Source organism: Leuresthes tenuis, unplaced genomic scaffold, assembly GCF_036924035.1.
Source record: "Leuresthes tenuis unplaced genomic scaffold, fLeuTen1.0.hap1 SCAF_23, whole genome shotgun sequence".
NCBI classification, from domain to species: domain Eukaryota; kingdom Metazoa; phylum Chordata; class Actinopteri; order Atheriniformes; family Atherinopsidae; genus Leuresthes; species Leuresthes tenuis.
In genome coordinates this window covers 4,925,536-4,953,339 of record NW_027325377.1, presented here as the reverse complement: position 1 = coordinate 4,953,339, position 27,804 = coordinate 4,925,536, and the positions used below count along the sequence as shown (strand labels likewise).

At 38.2% G+C, this 27,804-nt stretch overlaps 1 protein-coding gene across 1 annotated transcript in view; it reads left to right on the top strand.

Annotated features, from left to right (window-relative positions):
* LOC140283077 (CD9 antigen-like) overlaps nt 1-27,804 on the top strand; it is a 237,946-nt gene that overhangs the window by 123,478 nt on the left and 86,664 nt on the right. The window lies entirely within an intron of this gene.

Sequence of the window (27,804 nt, the reverse complement as noted above, 5' to 3'; positions counted from 1 at the left end):
AGTTTGGGAGGTCATTTTCATCTTTGCCTGGTCAAATGAGATTCCCAACATTGTTTCCATTCTGCCTAATGCATGTAAAACCATCTTCCAAAAATGTAAACACCAACTTAAGCAGTTTTTCATCTTTCAAAAAAGACAATGGAAATCCAGCTATAGTCATGTACCAAAACATGAATCATTAGATTAATTTAGATAACTACCATGATACTGTGTTGTAAGCTCATATGTTCTAAACAGATATAAATGTGGCATGGATATTCCGATCATGTCACTGTAAGAAAGTGAATCATAACCTATAAAACCCTTTCCTTTAGTGACATTAAAGTAAATAACATTATTCTGACAGGTTAACACAAAGATCAGATCAATGAAGTGCATGACAAAGCTTCGTATTTTACTTTAAGTATAGATAGCTTTCTGTTAGAGCTTTGTAAAGCTGAAATTTAACTCTGTTATTTATCATGTTCGCTGCACCATCAAGCCTGGGAGATCAGAGTTCTGCTCAAACAAACACAAGAGTGTATTTGACCGTCAGCGAGAGCATCCTCCAGCAGACAAATACAAACACAGGCAGTGCATAGGTTCAAGTCCAGCAGCGAGTGCGTTTCTTTGTGTGGGTGAGATATTATCTTATCAGTCAGGAGCCACATTGCTGGAGGTTTTATATCCAAATGTTCAATTAGTCATTTATCATCACAGAGCCTTAAAGCCAGACAAAATATAGCTAGTTTGTTCTCTTCATAGCCTATAAAGTTAATCTGATGCCAGGTTACCTTGTAAAGAAATAGCTTGGGATAAAATGGTGAATATAGTGGCTTTCATGTGTAAAATCTAAGCAACGTACACAAAAATGAGTAACAAAAGGGAAAACCTTGAAGCAGAGCAGCAGTGTTGCATGAGTTATTTGGTGTGGAATTACCACATAATCTGTTTTGCTTTGCTTGAAATATTTTGCATCTTGGCCAGCAAACGTATAAAACTGAGAACTGACATTATTGTGTCAAAGGACTAAAACAATATTTTACTCCTGCTGATATTCTCTGTATGTTAATGGACTCTGGCCAGAGAGCTCAGCATGACGTTAGGATGTCCAAATCGCACAATTCAATGCTGATCACAATCACTCTTTCAGAACTGAGCTTTTTGCAAACAAATCCAATCCTGTGTTTGTTTTCCTTTAGTTTTTCCTTCATTTTATGGCTGCAAATGCGCCGAGGCTGTTCAGGAGCTTTTCACTCAGAACAAAGGGCCAAAGCTGCAGGGACACTGCAGAGTGACACAAACAAATTACATAACAATAAAGAGACACAAGCAATCTTTCATTACAGACTAAAAAAAAGTAATGGCAAGAAAAATGATCACCCAGATTTACAAAATGGCAGAGTCTATTACTAATGCAGACAAAGCAACTACAGGCAGAACTCAGACAATCTGTCCTGTGAAGCTAAAAAGGGAGAAAATGACAGGAATTTAACAAATTGTCCATAATCACAGTTTGAATAATCTCAAAGATTATAAATACACTGGTCAGAGTTATTTTGGTGGCATAAGGTGGACATACTTAGTTTTAGGGGGGTGGTCATAACATTACAGGAGATTAGTGTACTTAAAGCAAGACTAAATGTGACAAAATGATTTCAACATATCCCATAACAACTACAGAAACAAATAAAACGACAAGAGAGATTACAGCAACACAAAACTATCACAACAAAAAATAAAAAACAAGTATCTAAAGGGCAATGATGAAAAAATGATAAATGAAAAACTTTCAAGACTGTGTGAGAACAAATGGCACAAATGGCACACAAATGGTACTGCAGTGCGGTACAGCCTGAAAAAAATACAAATGAAATCAACAATTTCTAAAACCACAATAGTTAAAAATAAGTTAAAAATGTATCAGTAAGGCATCGAATAAGTGAATCAAATCAAACAGTGCTTACACGAGAAAAGCCAAGATCTGTCACTCAACCAGGTCAAAAAGTCAGCGAGAAGTAGGTCTTAAGCAATTTAAAATGATGATGTAAAAAGGTAGACTGTTTATGAGCCACAATTGAAAATGTTGTATCATCTCTACCTTTTATCCCAGATCTAAAAACATCCTAAAGCAATTGATTTATAGATCTCAGTGCTCTGGATGGAGAATGAGGCAGGTAAGGTGGCACCATGCCTTTAACACCCTTAAAAATAAGCAGTAAAATTCAAAACTGCTTCCTGTAATGGATTGGAAGCCAGAGTAGAGAGTCCAAAAGAGTTGTAATGTGATAGCTCCTTTTCTTTCCAGTTAGACAACAGCTGCATTTCATGGGGTACAGTCAAATATCACGTCAAGGGTCTTTGAAACCAGGAGACAATTAAAACGGAATGGACCAATGTCACTGTCATAACCATCTAAAAGGTTGTATTGCCCAAAATTAAAATGTAAAATTCAACTCCATCCATTATTGTACAAGACAACAACTTAAAGACATAAACATGCAACATGGCTTCAAAAGAGACAAAACTGCAACAAAGCAACTGCAAAAACTAATAAAAAGTGTTTGTCTTGTAAATGTATTGAAGGGATGCTAAGCCTTCTGCAGTCTCCCTACACCACACTGTGTTAGGGTTTCACCTTCAGGTGCGAAGCTCTGACTGCTTATCGTGTCTTTATTGAGTGGGATCCACATGAGGTTTGATTTCCTGAAGGCTTTACTGTCCTAAAAGAGTTCACAGCCGAAAGGGAACGTATCGGAGAGAAGGACGGAGCAACTGCTACAAACTGCACCAAAAAAAAATTAAAAGGCTAGGAAAAACAAGCTCATCAACCCATTTCAGACCACTGTAAGACATTTAATTAGCCTGTTTTAACAACTTGGTCCAGTTCAACACTGGACTGAAGAAACTAAGCCACAAAGAGTGATCAGCCCCAACTCTAGTATCTAAGATATACACTATATTGCCAAAACTATTCACTCACCTATCCAAATAATTAAATTCAGGTGTTCCAGTCACTTCCATGGCCACAGGTGTATAAATTCAAAGATTCAATTCAGATTAGCTCAAGAACAGTGTGTAGAGAGCTTCATGGCATGGGTTTCCATGGCCGAGCAGCTGCATCCAAGCCACACATCACCAAGTGTAATGCAAAGCGTTGGATGCAGTGGTGTAAAGCACGCCAACACTGGACTCCAGAGCAGTGGAGACGCATTCTCTGGACTGACGAATCACACTTCTCCATCTGGCAATCTGATGGAGGAGTCTGGGTTTGGTGGTTACCAGGAGAGTGGTACTTCTGACTGCATTGTGCCAAGTGTAAAGTTTGTTGGAGGGGGGATTATGGTGTGGGGTTGTTTGTCAGGAGCTGGGCTTGGCCCCTTAGTTCCAGTGAAAGGAACTCTAAATGCTTCAGCATACCAAGAGATTTTTGGACCATTTCATGCTCCCAACTTTGTGGAAACAGTTTGGAACTTCCTGTTCCAACATGACTGCGCATCAGTGCACAAAGCAAGGTCCATAAAGACCTGGACGAGCAGGTTTGGTGTAGAAGGACTTGACTAGCCTGCACAGAGTCCTGACCTCAACCTGATAGAACACCTTTGGGATGAATTAGAGCGGAGACTGTTAGCCAGGCCTTCTGTCCAACATCAGTGTCTGACCTCACAAATGCGCTTCTGGAAGAATGGTCAAAAATTCCTACAAACACACTCCTAAACCTTGCGGAAAGCTTGCCAAGAAGAGTGGAAGCTGTTATAGCTGCAAAGGGTTGGCAGACGTCACATTAAACCCTATGGATTAAGAATGGGATGTCACTTAAAGGGGAACTCCGGTATTTTTAAACCTAGACCTTATATCTGGCATGAAATACGTTCATCTACTCACTGAGAACAGTTTGGCGAAAGTCAGCGTCCTTCGGAAGCTATTTAGATAACTCGCAATCCATATAACGGAGTGAACGGGGCTTAGACAATGCAGCCTCTAAATAAGGCATTATCTGTCTTTATTTCACCAATACTTTAAGAAGAATGAATGAATGAACGTGTACTATAGCTCTGTTAGCTCATAGGAGCTGTTATGTTGCTACTTGCGGCTATAGGAGAGCTAATGGAGGGATTTCTACACAGGCACTCGACTGGGAGTTCTCCTTTAAGTTTATATGCGTGTACGCAGATGAGCGAATACTTTTGGCAATATAATGGAATTCCTGATGCTCTATTAATTAATTAATAATTTTTTTGTTTGGCAGTAGCTAACATTAACGGCTTAGTTAATGAGGATGATGTACACCAACTTCTAAGGAGTTATTGCTGTTACTTTCTGAAAGATGAACATTATTGTTCCCACATTACTTTGTTAACTGAAGCTTTCTAGTTGAACGGTTATGTTCTGTAACTCAGACAACCTGCAGCTGTGTGGATAAGGATGTGTTTTCAATACAACACTGGTCTTCTCCTCATTCTTGCTGCTACATTGGACAAAATGTACCATTCTTCGTGTTAACATTACATTATCAACATGTTTCTGAAAGAGATGTAGGTCTCCAAGTACAATTGTTTGATTAAAATAATATATACATATAAATCTCCAGTTTGATCCATTGCTGTTGATGAGCAAGCATTGTGAGCAGCTGCTGACCTCACCAGAGGGGTGGGGTTGGGCACTTGCGCACTCTCCACCCCTGCAAAGACAACGTTCTAAGGAAAGCTGTTAAATCAGGGCAGAGAGAAGGGTACTATGCCTAAACCCACAGGTATTTTGACTAAAATCTTTCTCATACATCTCAATAAGACCTCGGAAAATTGTCTTGTTGTTGGGAAAAAAAAAGCACAACATGTCACCTTTAAGAAAACAGCTCATTTTAGTTGTTTATCAGGAGGTTGTGAACTTTTTTTCCCCATGGATGTCAGAGATTAATGTGTTTGTTACAATACCAAGGAGTGTGCGCTTTAACCAGCACTAAACTATTTATATTAACCTATTATTCCACCAGGAGTGCTTTTGACATAGTTTCCACAAATATGTCCAAAAGTTGTTTTGTTTTTTTTAACAGCAGGAAACGATTCACACTCATGTCTGGCTCTAAAAGAAGAGTCAGAAACTGTGTCAGTTCCCAGTGATTGTCAACATTTCTCATGAACCATAAAGAAGGGAAATTATCCCTCTGGGATTTGCATCCATCCATCAGTCTCCATTCGCCTTGAATGTTCCCAAAAACAGCCAAACATCAAGGTGGGAAAAGCTGATAAGAATGAGGTCAAAGTCAATCATGGCGTGACAGTGTTACTCTGAGAGGGTGGGAGAACACATGGACATGAAGAGCAGGATGTGCCCTCATGACCCCTGACCCCGTTAAGTCCTGTAATGCCCCAATTGTAAACATCCCATGCGACAGTCCTGCTGAAATACACTGGATTTTGTTTTGTATGAACAAAACGCAAAACAGATAACAAGCAAACAAACACTGAAAACATGAGAAGAACCGAGCAGAATCCATGACAGGCTGGGAAAATATGTCATATTTATGACTGTGTGTTATTGAAAGGGGAAAAAAATTAACACAGCACTGGTCACTGTGGTCCAAATTCCTCAAATCCAAGTTCCATGCTGGAAGAAGATCGGTTGATAAATAAGCCATTTCATAATGTGAAACTACTGTGGATTACCCCCGATAATTCTCAGAGTAAATGTGACAATGAGGCACTTTAAAGCTGATGTGGTGCACTTGTTAACACACAGTTACTGTTTAACGCATCCATTTATCACGAAACAGAACCCGTATTCAAATTCATGATGTATGGAGCAATGAAGGGGATGAGATTAAGATTACTGAGAAGCCCCTCCTCTCTGAAAGGAGTTACTTATCTGACCAATGAGAAGCTGCTGCTGGGAAATGGGGAGGGGATTACGCTTGTCTGAGTGTATCAGCTTCTGTCTTGGCAACGCATTGACGAGACCGAAAAGTCAGTTGAAGTCATGTGAAAAGTCATGTGGTCGCTGGAAAGGAGCTGGAATTATTTAAGGTTTATCCAGCGCCCCAAAATGAAAGAATACAGTAATTGTGCTCAAGTTTTAAAAGGATTTTAAAATTTATGAGACACTAATACTTCATATGAACAGTATGACCATGATCTGTGTTTTGTTTTCGTTCTTTTTTTCCTTTTTCACTCTGGATTTTGCTTTTTGGGATAATTTTTTTTCTCATTAAGACTTTAAAATGTTTTCCATATTATTTAACTTATTTAAGTATTATTTAACAAATGTTTTATTTGAAAACACTTCCAGCACTTTTGTTTCACACCTGTTTTCAGTTTGGCTTCAGCTGGGTTTACATTACTCAGCTTTTGTGTAGTTTTCTATTTCAATTTCTTTGGTCTGCTTGCACATTTAAGCAGACCAAAGTGCTAGAAAGTTTTTTTTTTACAGCCTTCATGTAACTACAGAAATATATCATGTCTTACAACTTTGGGACATATTGCACTTAAATGTGTCATTTTTAATGGTAATAATGCACCCGTATGAGATGTATTGCTGTAAAAACGTGTTGATACCTCTGTTCAGTCAAACTTGAGCCCCGGCCCTTTCACACTTGCTGTTAACATTAATTTGGTGGCAACCCAACTTTTCAAATGTCATTCGCTGAGTTGAATGAATCCCTGATTGTTTTTCATAATTTCTTTTCAGTTGGCAGTCTGATTAGGTCAAATGTAGTAATACATGCGTTTCACTTTCAACACGACAAAAGTTCGAACTGAATCAAACTTGTCCTCTTATTGAATAAATAATATTGCTGTTCAAACTTTCCTCCACTATGATTTTTAATCTTGAAGAGTCACTTTTTACTCAGCATCTGAGCCAAATGAAATGTTTGAACTGCAGCTGAAGCTTCTGCTCTGTTTGACCACATTCAATCATTTTACCTGCTCCCACACATCGCTGTTAAGTTGAACACAATGCTGCGTTTTGTTTTGTTTTGCAGGTTTTTAATGAAACACTATCAGTGTTGGCAAAAGCTCCTCTAAAGCAGAATCATGGAATCGGGTTAGTCGTTGTATATACTACCGTAATAGCACAATCTATGCTTTGAATTTTCTGTGTTATACCTGTGTTTCCAGATAATTAAATTGCAATTATCTTTGCAAAGGCTGATTATTTTGTGAGTTTTTGAGGATTCTGGAAATTAAATTATCAAGACTGTTGAGGTGAGCATGTGTATGTATATATTTAAGGAGCTCAAATGATGTGATGTTCTGATGAATAACATAAGAATATACAACAGTAAGATTATTTTAATCCATGCATCCATTTTCTTTATCTCATGCAAGGTCGGTTTGGGGGCTGAAGCATGTGAAACATTGCTATACTATCACTGTGTTAAAGTAGTTGGCTCAGGATAAATGACCAACAGGCCTCCTGACTCCTCCTCTATTTCACTGCCACACTTCTTGAGAAGAAACAGGCCTTCTCTCACATTCCAGCGCTCCCAGAGCGGGGATTACACAGGACCAGCGTGCATATGCAAGTGTGAAATCAACTAAACCAAAACACAACTGCCCAATCTCACAGCCTTCAGGTCAGGGGGAGGAAAGTTTGTGAAATCTGGTCACACTAGGACCAAAACAAACATACAAGGCTTTTACTTTAGACCTGTGATAATGCATCCGACGGGGTGGTTAAACTCCTGGGGTTGCTGTGTTTACAGAGTGTATGTTAGGAAGTTTACAGTCATGATTTGAGGTGAAATATGTTCGAACCTATGGGATGGGTTCCAAACTAATTTGGTTCACATATTTATGGTCCCCACAGGATGAATTGGAATAACTCCATAATGCCATCGTCAATCCAAAAGTTAACTGGTCTAGTACTTTAGTTTATGACAAATGCATGCAAAAATAATACTGCCATCACTCTACGCTGTGCTATACTTAACCATCAGGAAATTACAGGATATGCTTTTTGATAAATGTTGATGTACATTCATAAAGCACTTTATCAGAAACACCTGTGCAATCTGATGGAACCCAAATACTTTGACCCCCTAATGAGGAGGGTTCCTAACAGGAACACTGTTCAATAAAAGGCAGTCACCAGCGCTCAGCGATTTGAATGATAAACCTAAAGTGGAATTATCACCTTTCAGATAGTGTAAGCAAAAACTGAAAATGTTGAAGCTTTCAGGCAGAGCGCTGCAGTGTTGCACAAGACTCCACAGGTGTTTTTGATTATGTGCTCAGTGTGTATGAACAGACAAAAGCCTCCACAGCTAAAGTAAAAATACAATAACAGTCTTATGAGTGCAGTCAAATCTGAACCCAAAGACATGAGACACAGAAAAAAGATGGCTCACAACTTGTTATAAAATGATAAAAGTTGTTCTGAACTTGCCAGAATCCCATATTACAACACTAGGACTGTTTATGTCTGGGGATGTGTTGTTCTTATTTCTTCTCAGAACTACTGAAGGCCTGAGTTGCAAAACATTAGACAGAACACAGCTACAATGTCCATTAGATGCTTTTTACGTGTCATGACATATTATGAGTAAAAACAAGCCATCCATGCCGTGGCTGAAGATTTTGGCTTTGAATCTGCAGAACTACACCGACACTCTGAGAAAAGCACCATTTCGGATTTCAGGTGACAGTTCCAGTGTACAGGGGGCAGAGTGTGAGAAGGTCACAGACCATGTTTTTAATGGTGCCAGAGTACCAAGTATGTTATTGAGTCTATGATTGTAGCGAGATGCCAGATCACCAGGAGAAGATACAAGCTGCTGTTGTCCTTTTGGCTCCAGAATGAATAAAAAGAGATGGCTCCAACAATGAAAAGTGAGCAGTGAAATCAGAGCTATAAAACCTTGCTCTGAGTTGGATTAAATGGGTAAAGAAACTGACTGGCTGGATGGATATCTGAAGTGGGCTTTGAACAGCACTGTGGCAGTGGAGCAACACAATTGAGGGGAATTAATTTGCCGAATCCAGCCTGTTCCTTAGAATTAGATGGAAATGCATTGCACCCAAGTGTAAAATAATCTTTAAGTTCCAGGCTTGTCACAAAGTGGTGAAGGTGAAAGAAGTGCATGCTCATTAGCTAAAGGCAGGCAGATTGGGGCAAAAAAAGGCTTTATTTTGAAACTTGCACAAAGCACTGCAAGAGATCCAAGGTATTTAAAAAATAAACAAAACAGAGCTAAAGCAAAGATGCAGGACTGGCTCAAATAATGACTCATATGTGGTGATAACAAAGACAAGCACAAAGCATTTAAACTGAGGAAGGAAATAACTAACAAAAGGAAGGTTTGGCGATTTGGTGACTGAATCCAGGTGTAAAACAAGAACAGGAGGACATCTTAACAGAAAACACAAGGAGTCAGGGTCAGCATAATAAAGGAGGAAATACAATTTTAATTAAACCGGAAAATAAGATTCGCAAAAGCAGAACAAAACTGATCATAAAACAAAAAAGAAAAGACAATGTGAACTTAAAGCCCAAGACAGAAATCATACAAATGAAATACAGAACCACAGACCATGCCAAGGCTATTTAGGCGTCAAAATGCACCAAAAGAGGCTCTTATGTAATAATATGCAATACTGGCATAAATGCTTCGTATGTTTTTCTTTGAGTCCCTTTGAGTCGACCTGCCATGTTCTGTACATTTGGTTAAGCTTGGTTTTATTATATTAATTTCTTCTGTAAATCTCCTGTTCTGACTTTAGTTAGTATTTGTTCTGTATTCAGGCCATATTTACTTGTCAATTGTCCTTTAGTGTTTATATTCTGTCGGGTTTCATTGTCTTAATCATTACCTCGGTTACTGCTCCTTAGAATTGTGTTCTTTTCTTTGGTTTTCCTGGTTTTCCTGCTGAGCATTTATGTTTTCCTCTTTGTTTGCTGCCTCCTGCCTCTTCGTACTGCATCTGGGTCCTCGAATATCTGCCTTCCACGTTGCTCATTTATGGACTGTGACATTTCATAGCTGCAGGACAGGATGCTGATTGGTCTGAACTTTTATGTTTTTGCTACAAATTAATAGCCCGAAGGCTAGCAAGATGATTTGTGTTGTGATTTTGATCTTGTGTATCTTAGAAGAATCCAACTGCCTCACAGCATGTAAAGTTTCGGTTGTTCAAAGGAAGAAATTTGGACAAAATAACATTTTAGAAAACATAGTTAAAAAACATGTTATTAATTAATTCGTTAAAGAGTTAGTGAATTTTTTTTCTGAAAGATAAAGGTAGGCACAATCTGTAAATGTGACTGGTGTAATAATTCAGAAAATCAAGAAGGATTGTAGCCAAATGTTCTCAATTAGCTAAAATGGATTTTAGAAAGGGTCTTTTAAATGGCAAGTTCATTTTCAAAAACCATTGTCAACAAGACAAAAGTTATCTGTCTTGATACATTTGAAACCTTGAGTTTCAAATGTAACTTCCTAGCAAAACGCATTGCTGCAGAGATCCCCGGATCCCAGGGACGCTGACTAGTTTGCAACCGAGACACGTGGACAGCTCTGCCTGCAGCAAGGTTAGACACAGTAACAATGTGCAAGATCATTTTTCTAAAGTGTTAATGTTACACACGTGAAAGAATGTTACATTCAGGTGAATATGCTCCTCTGTGGTTGCTTGTTGGGCTTGAGTTTTCCATGATAAGCTAAGAATGTTCTGGACAGTATTTGTCAGGTCAATTTGTTTTGGATTGTTGTAAGAATGAATACAAAATGCATTTGCATGAAGCAGGCATAGTTGTCATATATCAAAAGTGAGATTATTGTGTTATATATCATGAGTTAAGTATGGACAATCATGCCATTAATTGGGATGAAATATTTTAATCAATTGACAGCCCTAAGAAACATACAATTTACAAAATATGAGAAAAACGCAGCAATGAAATAAATCAATAATATAGACAAGAGCCGTGTTTCCATTCACCTTTTTCTTATTCACATCTTCTAAGTGCAAATAAAAACCAGCACTGCTGTGTTTTGTATATCTCAGATTCACAGTACAAATAGGCCTGCTGTATATGTTGCATGTTTCTGTTTATCAGCTTGGCAGAACATTTTCACTTTCTGAGCTGACACAAAAAGTCGAAGGACAAGCAATGCATGGGGAAAAAAGCTGGAGATCCACTTTAAAGTACAAGGACGCGCAGTGAGTGCATAACAACACGGCAGGTAATTGCTGCTGTAATTATTTCTGGGGTGACAGATGAAAAATTACCTACATATGAGCTCCAGCTGGGGTATAACTCAATGATCGGAGATCCCTTACATCTTGTATAATGCATGACACAACATGCAGCATTTGAGTCACAGACAAACTCAGGCCACAGATTTTTCACTAAAACTTCTTAATGAATCAGATTGTTCTGTTCTGATGTTGGATTTCATACCATTGAATGCACAGCAGCAAGGTTTTTTTAAATTTGTCTGAAAAACTTAATCAGCTTTTACAGAAAGTGTGACTCCAACAGTAAATCTCATATTATTATCGCCTTACTTATTTAGCTTTCTCCATGCTGCACACAAGTGCAAATTCAGCAGAGCCACAGACAAACATTTTCCTCTCATTGTGATCTTTTTCCTCACATCCTGCTTTCTTTCTGCTTCCCCAAATCAAATTGTTTCTGTTTTAATTAACGCAGGCTCATTATCAGCCCTCCACACAATTGGTTTAATTTTAATTCCACTATCTCAGACGTAATGAGTCCGGCAGGAGTGAAGAATGAAAAAACAGTTTCTGTCTGATCGCTGAATGGACTATGGTTAATATGGACCCTTAAAGATAAATCTGACTCATGCCCAGATGAAAGTCAAGGACTGATTATCTGGTAAAGTAACCAGGTAAACCCCAAATGTGGGTTTGCTCTGATAATTTGTGAATTATATTGTACTATATGTATTATTTTGGGTGACCCTTTCTGATAAGATTTTCTGTTTTTATGATAAGTAAACTTTCCATGAAAATTAGGTTTAAAGAAAAAATACAAATACAACGATGGCTGACTAAATGGGAACTGGCAACAGGTCCAAATCTTCACCTTTAAACTACCCTACATAATTATTACAACATGGCCAAAGTCTGATACGCAAACCAAATGGAAGAAAAGACTGTGAAGACAACCAAAAGTGAGAGACTGACGGCAAAAAGTGAAATAACACTGTGAAGGTCTAAAATAACTAGAGATGAAACACATTAGAAAATATGCAGTAACAAAATATCTATGTGTGAGGAAAAAATCGGATGGAAATCATGCTGGTTAAGGATTTAAACCAAAGTGTTTACACCAATAAAGAAATCTGATTAGTTGAGTGTTTACACTGCAACTGAAATATGTGAAAAATTGGCCTGTAGTACAAAAGAAAAAAAAACTACTTAATTGATAAAATTCTATGAATGAATTAAATTCTATTAATTCAGTTGGAGAATTTCAGCACAGCTTGGGCTGTTTTTCAGTTTCAGTTTCTCCTTGTAATGAAGCAGAAACCTCAACAGCACTTTGGCCTTCTTCTTCTGCTGTCCATAAATCTTTATGACCTGTTCAGGAGTAGAAAATTGTTCTTACTGAAGTTAACATCAGGAGCATTTCCTAAGGATCTTTAACAATCCTTAACTCTTCTAAGGTCTCAAAAAAAAAGCATCTGATCAGTATTGATCAGATCATCAAAAGATATAAAACTGAGGTATTTTCATTCTGATTGGACCATCAATCTGATTGAAAGTAGTACAAGTAAACCAGACCGATTAAAGTATGGCGACTGCTACGTTTAAAAACCTCTTTATCAGTCAAGTGGTCAACATGAAACTGAGCTTCAACCCCTTTAAACCGACGGGAGTGTCCTCACCCCCACTTGCATATCTATTTTTTAAAAGACGGTACAATTACAACCACATAAGATAACTGTTTTGGCATATAAAACTGGAGGAATATCGCATATTCAACACGTCCCAGAGCACCATTTCCTTACATTGATGGGTTTGCAGTAATCCAGTAAAAAGTGCACACAACAAAAACGTTATAATCCAAACTGTTCTGATCTGGTGTTCAGCTCTCATCGTCAAGTTGTGAGTATGAACTATCATGTGGCTGTCTTGCACATCAATAACCGCAGTTAACAATCACTTAACTATTTATTTAGTTTAGTTTGGACTTATTACATACATATAATTAACATTGGGGATATAAGGATTGTACTGATGAATAGCAAATTGAAATGCTCCAAAAACTGGCACTACTGCATGTGAAAATGTACTCTGGTGGACTTGTTCTATGGTAGCTTATAAAGGATGTTTATTTTATTTTCTCATACCTGCCTCTTTAGCTTGAGTCTGTGTTTGGGTCCTCTTTTACACACATTATGACAATAATAAACATTAACAGTTGCTTACATTAACATTTCTAAACTAATTATTAAGAAATTTACTAGAATTAAAAAATACTGATCTGTGTGGATAAACCGTCTCAGAGTACAGTGAAATATTGGAAAAGACATTTAAATGACTTAATGACATGACTCCATAGTGGCTCTGTGGTTGCGGAAAATCAAACCAGTTCTTAGCTGGTTTTAAAGTTCAACCAACTTTATAGTCTATAGTCCAGCACCTGGTTGAAAATGGCAAAAATGTGACTAAAATTACATTAAAAATACATACAAAATGCACAAAGTGAAATACATTGAACAAAAAAAAGGCAAAATAACCACAAAGACAACTCAGAAAAAATAGAATCAATAGTAGATACAAAACTATCACTTAAAGATGCAAAACAATCCCAAAAATCAGAGAAAGAACACTAAAATAGGGCAAAAACAAGTAAAAAACAATCACACACACACAAAAATTCAGTCTATAACGAAGAGATGCCAAAGGAAAGTGAAACAAAGAAATTAAATGAGGCACAGAACTGCCTAAATCAGATGCAATATCTACCAGATACACAGCTGGAGATACAAATCAGTGACACATGACTGGGCTGAGGGGGTTTGTTTTTGTTTTGGGTCTCTTTCAGTCTGGTGGTCTTCCTCCTCTGTAGGAGGTTTGGGAAGGTTAAGTATCTGTTCCCACAGTTCTGCTACAGGAAAAAAGAAAAAGAAATCACAAAGTGACCTGGACTTGATTCCTAACATGGACCTGACCCAGAAGACATGACAGTTTTCCAGGCATGTCAGCCTGTCTGTGCTTAATTGGCTAAATCATTTTCTGCTGGTGCTGGACTAAGCTGTGGCAAAACTTGAGCTGGCTTCAGCTTTTGTTTTTGCCTCTATGGAGTGAACCCATAAAGTGGATTAGTGTTTGGCTGAGATTAGAGCTGATGTGTTTGGACAGACTTCACTGAGAAGCAGCTGATCAGATGATCATCCTCTCAACACGACCAACTGTGCACACAATTTAACGTCCTTTCATGTCTGACGAGCATAGATGTGAGCTCAAAATGTCCCTGAACACACATGGCCCTCCTAATGAATGTTACGCCAGCCTGTTCTAGTGCTTAAAAATGCCACTTCCAGATACAAATAAAGCTAAATGAATTAAACAACTATTCCTAAATTATCTGCTGCTTGAAGAAAGTATCCCAAAATATACTGATATACTGTGTTGTATTTTAGAGAGGCCATATTAGAGAAAAATCACTTTTTCTGTTCCTGGGAGCACATATTAGGGTGTCTGAGGTCACCAGCAAGTGTAAAACTCCCCCAAAACTCAATATTGACATTTTTTATTGAGCCGTTCTGATTTTCATAGTACATCACTCCACCGCCTCTGTTGAGCCTCGACCTCTGAGCGTGGCCCGCTCGCATCCACCCAGAAAGACCGATTAAGCCAGCTTCTGGTAGAAATCTTCTGTTATCGTCTGTACTGAGGAGCATGCATCTTACATCTAGCAGCAGCCTCAGAGGATATAAGAATAAGATAAACTATTTGAGGCTAATATTCCAGCAGAGTTAGCTAAAGACTGAATGTGCAGCTGCCACTTTGCACCTGTTTTAACAACTTGGTCCAGTTCAACTCTGGACTTTTGAAGAATTTGTGCAAAAAGGGCTGAGTTCCAACTCTCACAGCATGAACTTGAGACAACAGAGATGTTAGTACGTGAGAAATAATTTGTCATAGTTTATTTTTATCTAGCATTTGGTAAGACTAATGGCTTTGGTAATGAAGATGACGTACATCATCTTCTCAGGCGTTATTGCTGTTGCTTTTTGAAAGATTAACATTATCGTTACATTACTTGTAGTTGAACAGTAAATTCTCTAATTCGGACAACCCACAGCTGTGAGGATGCGTTTTTGGCACAATGACAATACTGCTAGCTTCAGTCTAACTCTAAGTTCTTTGAAATATTTCTGAACAGCTGAAATTTCACTTCGCCACATCCACAAAGCTCAGTGGAGGTACAGACAGATTCTTGTTGCGTTGGGTTTTCTTTTCACGGAAACCTTGTATTTTCCCAGTTGTTTCTTGAACTCGTGATGTTTTTGCCATGGTTTCAGTGCCTTTCTGTCAGCTTTTCATTCTCTTTGAGTTTAGAACTTTTTGTTTTTGACTGTTTCATTCTTAAAATGGACTATGCCCTTTTGCTTCCTTTCTTTGCTCCTCACCTGTTTTGTGTTGATCACCCAGCCACTGTGTTCCTGCCATGCACACCTGGTTATAATGACTCATAACTATGTCTGTATATATTCCCAGGTTTCTGTTGTTCTCTACCACATTGTCCGCTTTGTGACTTGCTTTCCAGCTGTTTATCGTAATATGTTCCCAGCGTAATATGTTCTTCTTTATTCGTCTGTTTAGAGATACTACAGAGGTTATTGGAGATTTATCCGATTCGGTTTAATTGACAGTATGTGCACATTAATTTGACCACTCAGACAGGCCTGGTATTTGTAAACCATTATCAGAACAAACAAATCCAAACACCAAAAACTGATAAAAGCTCATTTTAGGCTCATCAGCTGTGGAAATTTATTCAGGTTCATTACACTCAAGAGTGCACTTGAGCATACTAAATGCTAAATCATGAATTGATTGTCTTAGTCAGATCAAAGTTCAACTGAACAAACCTAATTTAATCAAAGCAACTTAGAGCCTATCACACCATTGATTGGTAAAGGTCAGTTTGCATGTAATTATGTGTGTTTTCCAGAGATATATTTTTGTACTCAGTAAATGAGGGTTCTTCTGTGTGTTCTTATGCTTCTTCATGGGAGCCAAACATTTTCAAGTTTCAGTTTTGTCAGGATCTGACTTCTGCAAACTGAATGCTTCAGGTAAGGAAAGGATACATTTATACGCTGTGACAGATGGGAAGCATAATACAGTTATGTGAAAGTTTATCTTCTTTCAGTTCTAAGGTTTCATGTATCAGGACATAATAAAAAAAGAATAAATTTGTTTTGTCCTTATCTTGTCCTTGTCTGAAAATTGGATGGATATGACATCAAATGAACAACAACGAGATATATTACACTTTGAATTGTACACTGTTACATAAAAGGTTTTTTTTCACATGAATGTATACCAGCCAGAGTCATCACATGCACACATCCTTATAGGTATGTGTGTGCACTGGGCAAATTTAACCGAGGCATGAGTCCAACTAAAGGCAGAGGGTTTCATTAGTTTTAAAGGAAAATATCAAAAACAGATCTGAGAAAATATTGAGCAAAATATGAATGTGATTATGTTTCTATTCACATGTGTCTATACATGTATTTTTCCGTACTTTTTCTTTTCATCAAAGACCTTTAAAAGTTAGATTCCAGGCCACTGAATATCCAAATGCATGAAAAAAAAATCTGTCCACAATATGAAGAAAGCAAATCTCCCAAAGCTGGGTTAACGCACCCAGATAATGCAGTTGGGTTGAAACCCAACTGCATTAGTTGAGTGTGGATACACTCAACTAGACTCAAATGGGCCTGGACACATGTCCAAAATGCCAGAAAGTTCCCGTCCTACACATAGAAAAAGGAAGTCAGTAACAACACAGACTAAGCCCAAAAGATGACTTGGATTTTGTTGAAAAAGCAGTAAAGCCTAAGTGTCCAAATGGACGCCATGCTGTGTAAAGAAAAACAAAACGTTCTCCTATGGACGTCCGCCATATATCAATGTGTTGGGTTCCCTTTTTGTGCAAACCAAATTATTTGTGGGACATCAAAAATCAGAAAGTTAAAGATTAACCTCCAGCCACACCACTGGTGGCTTGTGCAGGACTGAGGACCAAGCAAGGTCCTCTCAAACTGCTTTAAACACTCAACTCCCAGAGCTAAAGAAGGGTTTGACATGTCTGCATTTGAACTTTTCTTACTTAAACACTTCTGATGAAAAAACACTGTTACAGCTAGCAAATTTATGAATGTACCTGCGAAAACACACACACAATAAACAAGTATGTTTCATGAAACCCAGAAAAGTTCTGATGTTCCCATACATGGGTAAAAGAAGAAAATGTTATCCACAGGACTAAAAGAGGGGTGTTCTCCTGAAATATGTATAAATGAATGATGTCATCCAGAAATTCAGAAAGGTCTGAATTACATCACAATCACAACAAACGTCGCAACGAGACCAAACACACACTTCCCACTGATATCCTGCCCAAATGCTGCCGCAGGAATCTGTAGGGGACGTCATAAATATCATATGGATGACCAGAAGGTTTGCAGAGTTGCTAAGCAACCTTTTTTCCTTTTGAAAAATGTATATGTCAAAGAAAGATGGAGATGGAACGAAATGAAAAATCAATGCGTTTTCCTCATCAACAGAAATAAGTATGCAGATATAAAAAAGTACCCAGCAGACGATAAAGATTAAGATATAAACATGTAAAATTAAATCAGAAAATTGTCATTTAGAAGACGATAGAGTTAAACTAATATAGAGGACAAAAACAAAACCTTAAAATATATTTTTTCTTAAACCCAATGACTTAGTAAAAATTCTATAAGTAGAAATTACACCACGTTTAACACTTAGAGGGAGAAAAGAAAAGAAAATCCTCACTGAGGCACAGCATGATATGACCTTATGTCTATTCATGTTGAGTCAGCTTTAAATGCGCTGTTAGATTTCAAGGATTTCAGAGGAGAACAATGGAGTGAGGTCCCATTTGTCACTTTCTACAGTTTCAGCTCCCACAGACATCACACATACTGCTTAATAACACAATACCTGCTGCTGCCAATCGTTGTTAATTACAAGCTGTTTTGCACTGGTAACTTTTCTGGAGTTGATCTCTCTCAAGCTCCGGGATGCTGATTGTTTTTGACGGCTTTTTGCCACTGGGGACCGTTTTTCAATGACAAACTGTGGCGACGGGTCCTGCGGCTAAGACTCCTCTAATATATGACACCATTTCCATGCAGCATTAGCATTTGAGACGGAGTTTTTGGTTTACACTTCATTAATCTGATAGATGGCATTCCATTAAATACAATAAAAAGCTCTTAGTATCAGGTAGAAATGACATCTCGCTGAAAAGTTACAGAAACTTCTTTCAGATCAACTAAAAAACATATTTCTAAGCTATAAAGATCTTTAATGGAGGGGTGTGTGTTTAATCATTTATGTTGATGCTTTAAGGATCTTTGTTTTTTCTTTTTGCTGTTGTGTTACTTCAGGTTTATGTTTTTTGTTGGCTTTTTGAGGTTGGATTGTGTTTGCAGTGTTTTTTCCTGTTTTCCTAATTGTTTTGAGTGAGCATGTGGTCATTATGTGACTTTTTAAGATAGTTTTCAGCGATTGTCTTCCTATTAGTCTGCTCATGACAATTTTGAACATCTCACAAGTGGAGGATACAACTGAAGGAAGACTAGCTTTTGAAAAACAATTTGGTTAAATTCAGTGCAGTCTGATACAGTTCTTAACATTTCCTTGACAAAGATATCGATTCTCTTTTGTAAATAAGAACAAGTCATTTTCTATAATAATGGGAATATTCAATTATTCGACATATTCACTAAAAGACAGGTTTCACTGCATTCTTTACTTTGATACACAAGTCAGGCAACAGTCTAATTGGTTTATTTTGCAACAGATTTTGCATAATATCACTAAAGTCGTCACTCTCAACCAAAATATGTTTGTCAAGCTTTAGCAATATTTCAGGCAATAGAAGATGTCATTACTTCCGATCTTGCAAAGTTGTGTTTAAGTTTCAGCGGAAAAAGTCTTCAATATGCCCTCGATTTTGCCTGCGGTTGTTCTTGCCTCATCTTCACCATGACGTCTCATCAGTTGAGTGTTCTGCTGCGTCATTTTTCCACTGGACCTAATCGAAGCTGGACTTTTGTTCCAAATTCCTTTCTTCTTATAAAATCCAAATGATTTCCAGGCGTTAGATTTGATGGTGCGTTGTAAATCGCTTTAGCGTTGGTTGTCATACACGTTTTGCCAGTATCGAGAGATGCATATATGCGGCTTTCCCCATTCCACCTGAGCTCAACATATTGTGGGCCAGCTGGCTGTTACTCTGTTGAAGGTGTGTCAAGAATATGCTCACTTGGTACATGCCGGTGTAGTGATGCACACCGACACTTAGGCAGGACTCACACATGGGTGTTTCATGTGTCAGCTGTCTCGCCTCTCCTTTACTTTGATTGTGGGGACATATTGTGTTTCTAGATTTAATTCTTGATCCATTGCTTCTCTTCTGCAATGGAAAGTTGAGAATAGTCAAACTTTTTTAAGCAGCAGTGGCACCAGTCAGTCAAATCACCCAGCTAATCCTGTATCTGACCTCATGACCGACTCTTACAACAATTCCAAACATTGGGCTCAACCACCATCTAGCGTTTAAGAACAGCGTCAATGTTAATCCTGCCTTCGGTTACAGTATGATGCCAAAGTCTTGCTTTGCTGTGTAGGATCTGCAGCAGAACCTTATTCAGTCAGAGTGACAGACACTATTGACAGACAAAGACCGCAGACAGAGATGTTGAACTGTTGTCTTTGGGTTCGTGCCCATATCATAAACTCAGAGCGATCACCTGTGTTACCTGCCAACACTTTGTGGGACATCATTAGATAATTTGTTGCCAAGCTCCAGAAACAACAGCCCAATCCATTCATGGTGATCTCTGAAGATTTCAACCACATTTATCTCTGCAACACTTCACCTTTCTGATGGCTGGTCAATGGGATTTTTTCTTATTATGTTATCTATCTATAACACTAATTGATACTGAAGCAACTTACTTTCCCTATGGGGATTATTACAGTATTATTGAATTTACCGTAATCTTATTTAAGCAACTGAAAAGTATTGAAAAATACAATTACTGTTCTAAGCTTTATTTTTCCCTAAGTCATCCCTTGATTGGTATGGTTAGCAGTTAGTCTGGTGACTAAATAAGTAGCTTTAGAGGTGATCATGCTGGAGGCATCATTTAAATGTGAAGACTGTTATTACTTTAGCCTCTGAGCCTGCCAGTATTGGAAGAAGTCCCTCACCAGCTTTCAGCTCGTATCCGTTCTCATTCTCTCTGCAGTAATAACCTCCTCACAGATCTGCTGCTGATTGACGTCTCAAGCTGCCCAAACTGGACTCAGGGAGATAATAGAGAGACCCAAGAGCCTCACTTGGATCATGTGTAGTTATTAAAGTACTTTAACAACTACGCCCTAAGGAGCAATAAGTGAGATTTATTTATAGTCTGCAGAAAATTCCATGTGTTAGTGCTATTAGTGTTATGGATCAATAGCATTGATTCATCTGGGGCTGATGCTGATATTTCTGGCTCAGGAAAACTCACATTATCTATGCTGAAACAAAGAGCTGATAGTGTTTAAAGACTTACCACATATAAAAACTGATGAAAAGGGCAGGATTCTGCTCCAGGAGAAAGGTGTAGGTGTCAAAGTGTTGGCCTGTAAAATGTTGAAATAGAGAAATGATTTATATATCGATCATAGTGTTACTCCTCCACCAGAAGACAGAGGGTGAAAGAACAATTAAAGATAATGCAATCAAAATGGGAATATCTGACACCGGTTCAGTTAGGTAACTGGTTTTGTTTTAGTTATCAAGCAGTTCTTGTTGAGGAAACAAAAGGCTGGAAAAGTAAGTGGTACTAAAAAGAGACAGTTGGAGGAACATGTTGGAACTAATTAGGTTAGTTGGCGGCAACAGATGAGTAACATGGCTGGGTATTAAAAGAACACTTCGGAGAGGCAGAGTCTCAGAGGTGAAGATCAGCAGAGGATCGCAATCTGCAAAAAACTTTAAAACGGCCTGAGGCAAAGTGTAAAACTGTTCTTTGGTCAGACAAAGAAATAGTTTCAATTCTTTTAAGAAATTATTGACACTACATCCTCCAGACTAAAGAGGAGAGGGACCATCCTGCTTGACAGCACTCCTTCCAAAAGCCTGCATCTCTGATGGTATGGGGGTGTCTTGGTGCCTATGCAGACCATATTTTTCCAGTTTAGTTTTAGCTCCAGTTTTAGAATTTAAGATTCTTCTCCTCACATATAAAGCTCTTAATGACCGAGCTCCATCATATCTTAAAGATCTCATTGTAAGATATTTTCCTAACAGAGCACTTCGCTCCCAAACTGCAGGTTTACTTGTTGTTCCCAGAGTTTCTAAAAGTAGAATGGGAGGCAGAGCCTTCAGTTATCAGGTCCCTCTCTGTGGAACCAGCTCTCTCTACCTTTAAGATTAGGCTTAAAACTTTCCTTTTTGATAAAGCTTATAGTTAGCGATGGCTCAGGTGACCCTGAAACATCCCATAGTTAAGCTGCTATAGGCCTCGACTGCTGGGGGGCCTCTTATGTCACACCTTTCTTGCTCTTTTTTTTCCTACTTTTAATTCCTCATATGACATTCTGTGCATTTGGCATTATTGTTGTCATTAACTTGTGTTTCTCTTTCTCAACAGGTATCCTTTGAATGGTGTTACGGTGTTTGCTGTCCCCTCTTTTCTGTCCTCCCAAACCCCTGCCGGTCGAGGCAGATGGCCACCCTTCCTGAGTCTGGCTCTGCCAGAGGTTTCTTCCTGTTAAAAGGGAGTTTTATCTGTCTTCTCATGCATGCTCAGGATGAGAGATTGGATCAAAGACAAGTTTAAGTGCAAACTGCGCACTTAAACAATACTAAACCACATACAGCAACTATTACAACAGCACGGCTTCATAGTAGAATATTCCAGTTGTTGGACTGTTGAGCAGCTGGGATCCTGTATCAGGAAGGAATGGGACAACATTCCTCTCCTAAAGGTCTCCTCAGTTCCCAGATGTTTACAGATGTTGTTAAAAGAAGAGGTGATGCTACACAGTGGGAAACAAGGACCTGTCCCAACTTGTTGCTGCCATCAAATTCAAGATGAGCTGATATTTTTTTTTATAAATCAGTATCATAGTATCACATTTTATATGTTTTCTATGTGTATATGTATCTATTGTGAATAAAACATGTGTTTATGAGATTTTCAAATCATTACATTCTGTAAACTTTTTGAAATTAGGGTTTAACACAATGAAATATTAATCTGTGGATGTTTTTTCAAATTGTGCAGTATGAAAATGGCTGACACAGAGGTCCATAGAGAACACAGACTTTGCTTTGAACGAGTATATTCCACCACTGAAATGTGATAGTATCATGTAGTAGTGTCACAGCCTATAGCTGTAAATTGTGAGATGGTGTGCAAAGGCTAAGTAAGGAATTGTGAGAGGAAGTGAAAACTACAATGACTGTTGAAAACTTTGTGCAGCACAAGTGATGAACCAGTGATCTCTTGCACGAAGGAGTTCAGTGTCCCAAAGATCTGATAATCAGCGTACGGTCAAGTAGATGTCATCATGTAGGAATACATATGGAGACGAGGGACATGCCGAGGAATAGAAAAAAGTAAGAAACACAGTAATCATACCATTTCTGAGCCTATATTGGGAGACTGCAGCCATTTACCCTGTGGACCAATGTAACTATTTCAAGTTTTGTCATGAGATAAGAATGAAGATAATCATGGACGCGTCAAGAAGCAGCACAGTTAATAGATGCAACAGATATAAAAGTGTTTTGTTCTGTGTCATCATGAAGGATTACTGAAAGAGTCCCCGCCCTGCCCCCACCGGGACCACTGGGTCAGGATTACTTGGTCCAGAACCTGGTGTTCTGATGTTTTCTTGTAATATTGATTACAATATTACAAAGACATGGAACACCACAAAATGATGTAACTGCCCAAAAAGGAACTCAGATAGACCTTGAACAGTCCAAATTATAGCAAAAGCCCAATAGGAATGACATGAAAGCATACTGGGTACAAAAAGACACAACTGAGTAAATGACAACCACACAACATGAAGACAAACCGCTGTAAAACACCTGAAAATAACCACAAAGAGACCTTACCAATCACAAAAGTAGTATGGCAATGGTTATTTTTATTTATATAGCAAATTTCATTACATGTAAACCCAATGTGCTGCTTGAAGACAAATGATGGAAGAACCACACATATGAGAAAAACACACACATTACAAAATTACACAGTTCAGATTCACACAGTAGCACACACAACTATTAATTGAAGGCTTGTGTGTACAGGAATGTTTTGAGTTTAGTTTTGAATGTCGATACAGTTATCGTAATTTTTTCCAGAGAACTGGACCACAGTAACACCCTCCGCAGATTTGGATCGGATACAGGGAACAACTAAAAGACCAGCGTCTGATGACCTGAGAGGCCTGATCTCTCAGAGATGTACTGGGATCCAAACCATTAAGTGCGTTATATTTAAAGGATTTTAAAGGTAATTCTGAAATGAATCACCTTTAAAACGTAGCAAGTGGAGGAATACGTTAGTACTGGAGTGAAATGTCCAAATTTGTCTTTCTGAATTCTGAATGAGCTGAAGTCGTCCTGCTGATGGTTTGGATTAGCCTGCAATTAAAGTGTTACAGCTGTCCAACCTGGTCAATGTGAATGCATCAATCAATTTTTCTAAGTCAGTTTGAGATAAAAGAAAATTAAAAAATGAAGTGGTAGAAGCAGTTGGTAAAATGGTTATTAAAACTGAGATCAGTGTCCAAAATAATGCCTCGTTGTGTTTTATAGACAAGACAACAGGTATGAGCCGATTTTCTGGCTCTGACTATTTGGACCAACAACAAGGAGAATATGAACAAAACAAGATGCAAAAATAACTGCAAAGATGGATCAAAAAGAAGAGAAAATGATGATGCTAACCTCTCCAACTGATAACAACAAGAAGACTACAAGAAGATTAAACAAAATTACAAACACAGAGCGCCGGAAAAAGACCACAAAAAGATAAGAAAAATATAAGAAAAACAACTACAAACAAATGCAAAAAAGAAAACAGAGATGTGAAACCACTGCAAAGAGATAAAAGAAGACACAAAATGAGAGTCGAGATGCAAACTAACAGCAAAGAGGCTAAATGAATCCAGGGTAAAAAGGGTATAAAAAAGTTAAATGAACATAGAAGAACAAGACATGTGCAAATGGATCACAATGGATGGATAACACTAAGTGAACGGAGACTCACCGCCACTTTAAAGGATTAAAGGATTATAGAAAATTATTATAGAAAAAGGAAACAATTTATAAAAAAGACTAAATTTAGCAAAAAGAAAAAACAACTGAGACGAGACGCAGTCCAAAGAGGAAAAAAAAGAGCTGCAAACCAACCACAAAGGATGAACTCACACCATATAAAATACATTCAACACAAACAGCTACACAACTACTGAAAAAAACCAACTCACTTTAAAGCTGCATAAAAAGACCACAAAGACTCAAGATTCACTTGACTTGTATACTATCCATGAACAGAATAACACCAGAACAGGTATCAAAATAAGTGTTTTTGTAGCTTTTGTTACATAAAGTGTGTTTTTATTAAATATCTGTAACACATCTAACGCGCACCCTCCAGTGTGTGCCAGTATCTGAGCTCTTATCAGTGTGCACACCAGCCTGTGTTATCTGTCATTACTATGCTTGTTTGACAGGTTCCATAATCATAGAGTAATTAATCTATAACTCCTGACAGCCCCAACCATTACCCACCATTGTTTAACCACAACATATTATGTAATCGTCTGCATCAACAGCTGGCTCTGTCTCTGACATGAAAAACACACTCAGGCTCTGCGAGGTCTAAACTCCCCTCTCCTCTTGCACTAATCTGTGAATATAGATTGAACATTAAGGTACTAATTTGTGGCCTTGTTAGGCTGGCCTCACTTCAGTCAGAGGAGGGAGAGAAGACAAAGGAAAGAGGAGGCTACAAGCAAGTTTAGTTTGTTTTTATCTAGGATAAAACACACTGGGAACAGAATTATAGGGCGTTTCATTCTTTAAGTCGGCATTCAATAGATTAATTCATCAGCTTCATCCTGAAAGGTAGAAATATTTAAAGTTAGGAACTATTTGCCATGTTTCAAAGTGTAATACCACAATCGACCACTTGGAAACATCAACATTCAGCTCTTTGCCATTAGTCGAACTTTTTGTCAGAAAGCAAATTAGGCTTTTATGTTTTTGGAAAAAAATAAAAGATTTATCATAAGGAAACTAAAAGTCTGTAATGTGCAAACCAAAGAAAGAATATGGAGCGTCTCATGAGATCAAATATCTTTTGTGATCAGCTTCCCAAAATAAATGGGAAAAGAGAACTGGCTCTACTTGGCAATTGTTAGCTTCTGAGCTGCTCCTGGCAGCTGCTGATCTAGTGACTGTAGATCATCAACGTAATACATGCAAGACTCTCAAGTCTGCATTGAATGTGAGTCTCACAAATCACATTTTAACACCCCACAAATTCCTTTTTCTCACACTGTGAAAAACAAATAAAACATGATGACGCAGCATTAGAGGGCGAGTCAGGCACCTGCGTTCCTGCCAACGTGGCGATTTATGTTTAGTTTATGCTTACCGCTCTCGCCCTTGCACACGGCATTATGTGGTGTGCCAGAACTGACATCACAAAAGGTGCGCTGTGGTGTTGTTTCACAAGGGGCGTGTTTTAGAAGCAGGAAAGAGGGTGTGACCCATTAACACCCAGGAAGTCAAGAAACGTTGTGAATGTTACAGGAGCAAAAAACACAGCTTGAAAGTGGAGCAGAGAATTTTCAACTATGTAGTTACATTTTTTATTTATTTTATGAATCTTGAACTTTCTGATGTCACAAATTGCTCACGACCAATGTGGCGAGTATATTTGCAGCACTATAAAGGTGGGATCTCGCTCTGGCGGGTGCCACAGTGAGATCCTTGCCCCACAGAAGAATTTCCTTGCTCAGTCTCTGGCCCGCTGCTATGTGAAAGGTAGCTGTGCCTATGAACTGCTTCAGCAATGCGTAATGCATTATAAGAGGCTTTGAACTGTGTGAGAAAACGTTGGAAACATTCTGTTGCTTCTAACTCTCTCATCGTATATCTAAATATAGTTGAAATTACAGCAAAGACTTCTTTTTTGCTGCGTTTTTCGAATGATGCAGCAGTTGTAATATATGCATTTCATCAGAGCTGAATGGCAGTCACTGTAGAAGTAACTGAGTTGATGTGTTGTCTGAAGATGCAGTTATTGGTCGTTGTGCGAGTGAACTGTAGCGCCAACACAGAGCCAGAAATGTTTATAGCGGCATCTCAGAAGTGAACTCACTGCAGGCTTCTTCCGAATAAGTAGACGTCACTGCTGAGACAAAGGTACTCTGACAACACAAGAATAGCTGCACAAGAAGTCGAACAGGAAGTACAAAATGCATAAAAAAATTGAACTACACAGTTTCAACTTCTCTGTTTTACTTTTAAGTTGTGTTTTATGTTTTTGTACCATTTACAATAGTTTTTACCTTTTTGGGTTTGGATATTTTTTCTTTGATTAAGAAGACTTAAATGAAAACATATCATCTAGGTTCCCCCATAAATAACTGGGTCAAGAATCGGTAAACCAGATCAATAAATAGCATTGATAATGGCATTGGTTTAGAATCTTATGAATTCCCTTTCGTACTTCCCACTCATAATTTTTATTGTTGAAAAAATGGCTAAAAGACGTTCAAATGTTCCACAGATGGATAAAACTGGGCTAAATTTGGCTTGAAAGTTAAAGTTTGGATATATCAGTCATATCAGTAGAAAATAATTCTATCAGACTGATTCATCTTTGTATTCTGAGTGTATTGTTGTAATGTATTTAAAATAAATCTACATTCAATAGCATTTAGATTTTATTATTTAAGACCAAATTGTGATGTTATCAATATGTCAGTATTTCATACTTTTAATATCTGTGAGCTTGAGGCACTGGTATATCATGACAATCCAACTCCCACACTGACAGGAGCCAGTTGAGGGGGTTTTGGTACCTGATAAGGAAGCATCCCAAGTGCCTCCCTGCAGAGATTTACTAAGCACAGGCAGCTGGACAGCATGAGGCGTCAGGGCTTGACTCGTGAATCCGTTACGGTATTATATTCCAGCTGGACAGGGAAAAGCTGAGGATTTGTCAAGAGGAGATGGAGAAGTTTGGGTATCTCTGCACCACCTGTTCTACTGCAACACTGACATGGACTGAGTAGTTTGTAAAATGGTACAAATGGCAAATGGTAAAATTGAGTTTTGGAACAGTTCCTGAAATGGTCATAATTTTGATTAAACCCACACCCAAGAAAGAAGTTCCTCTGAATCCAAGCTGAGCTCAAATTAATAGGAACAGTGATAATTCAGAAATGTTGTCATTGTGTCACTGACAAAAGAGAAAAACTAAATTATAGTTAAAAATCTTTGGGGGTTATTGTGTAATTGAGTTTCTTTGCTCCACCCTGAGGTAAGCAA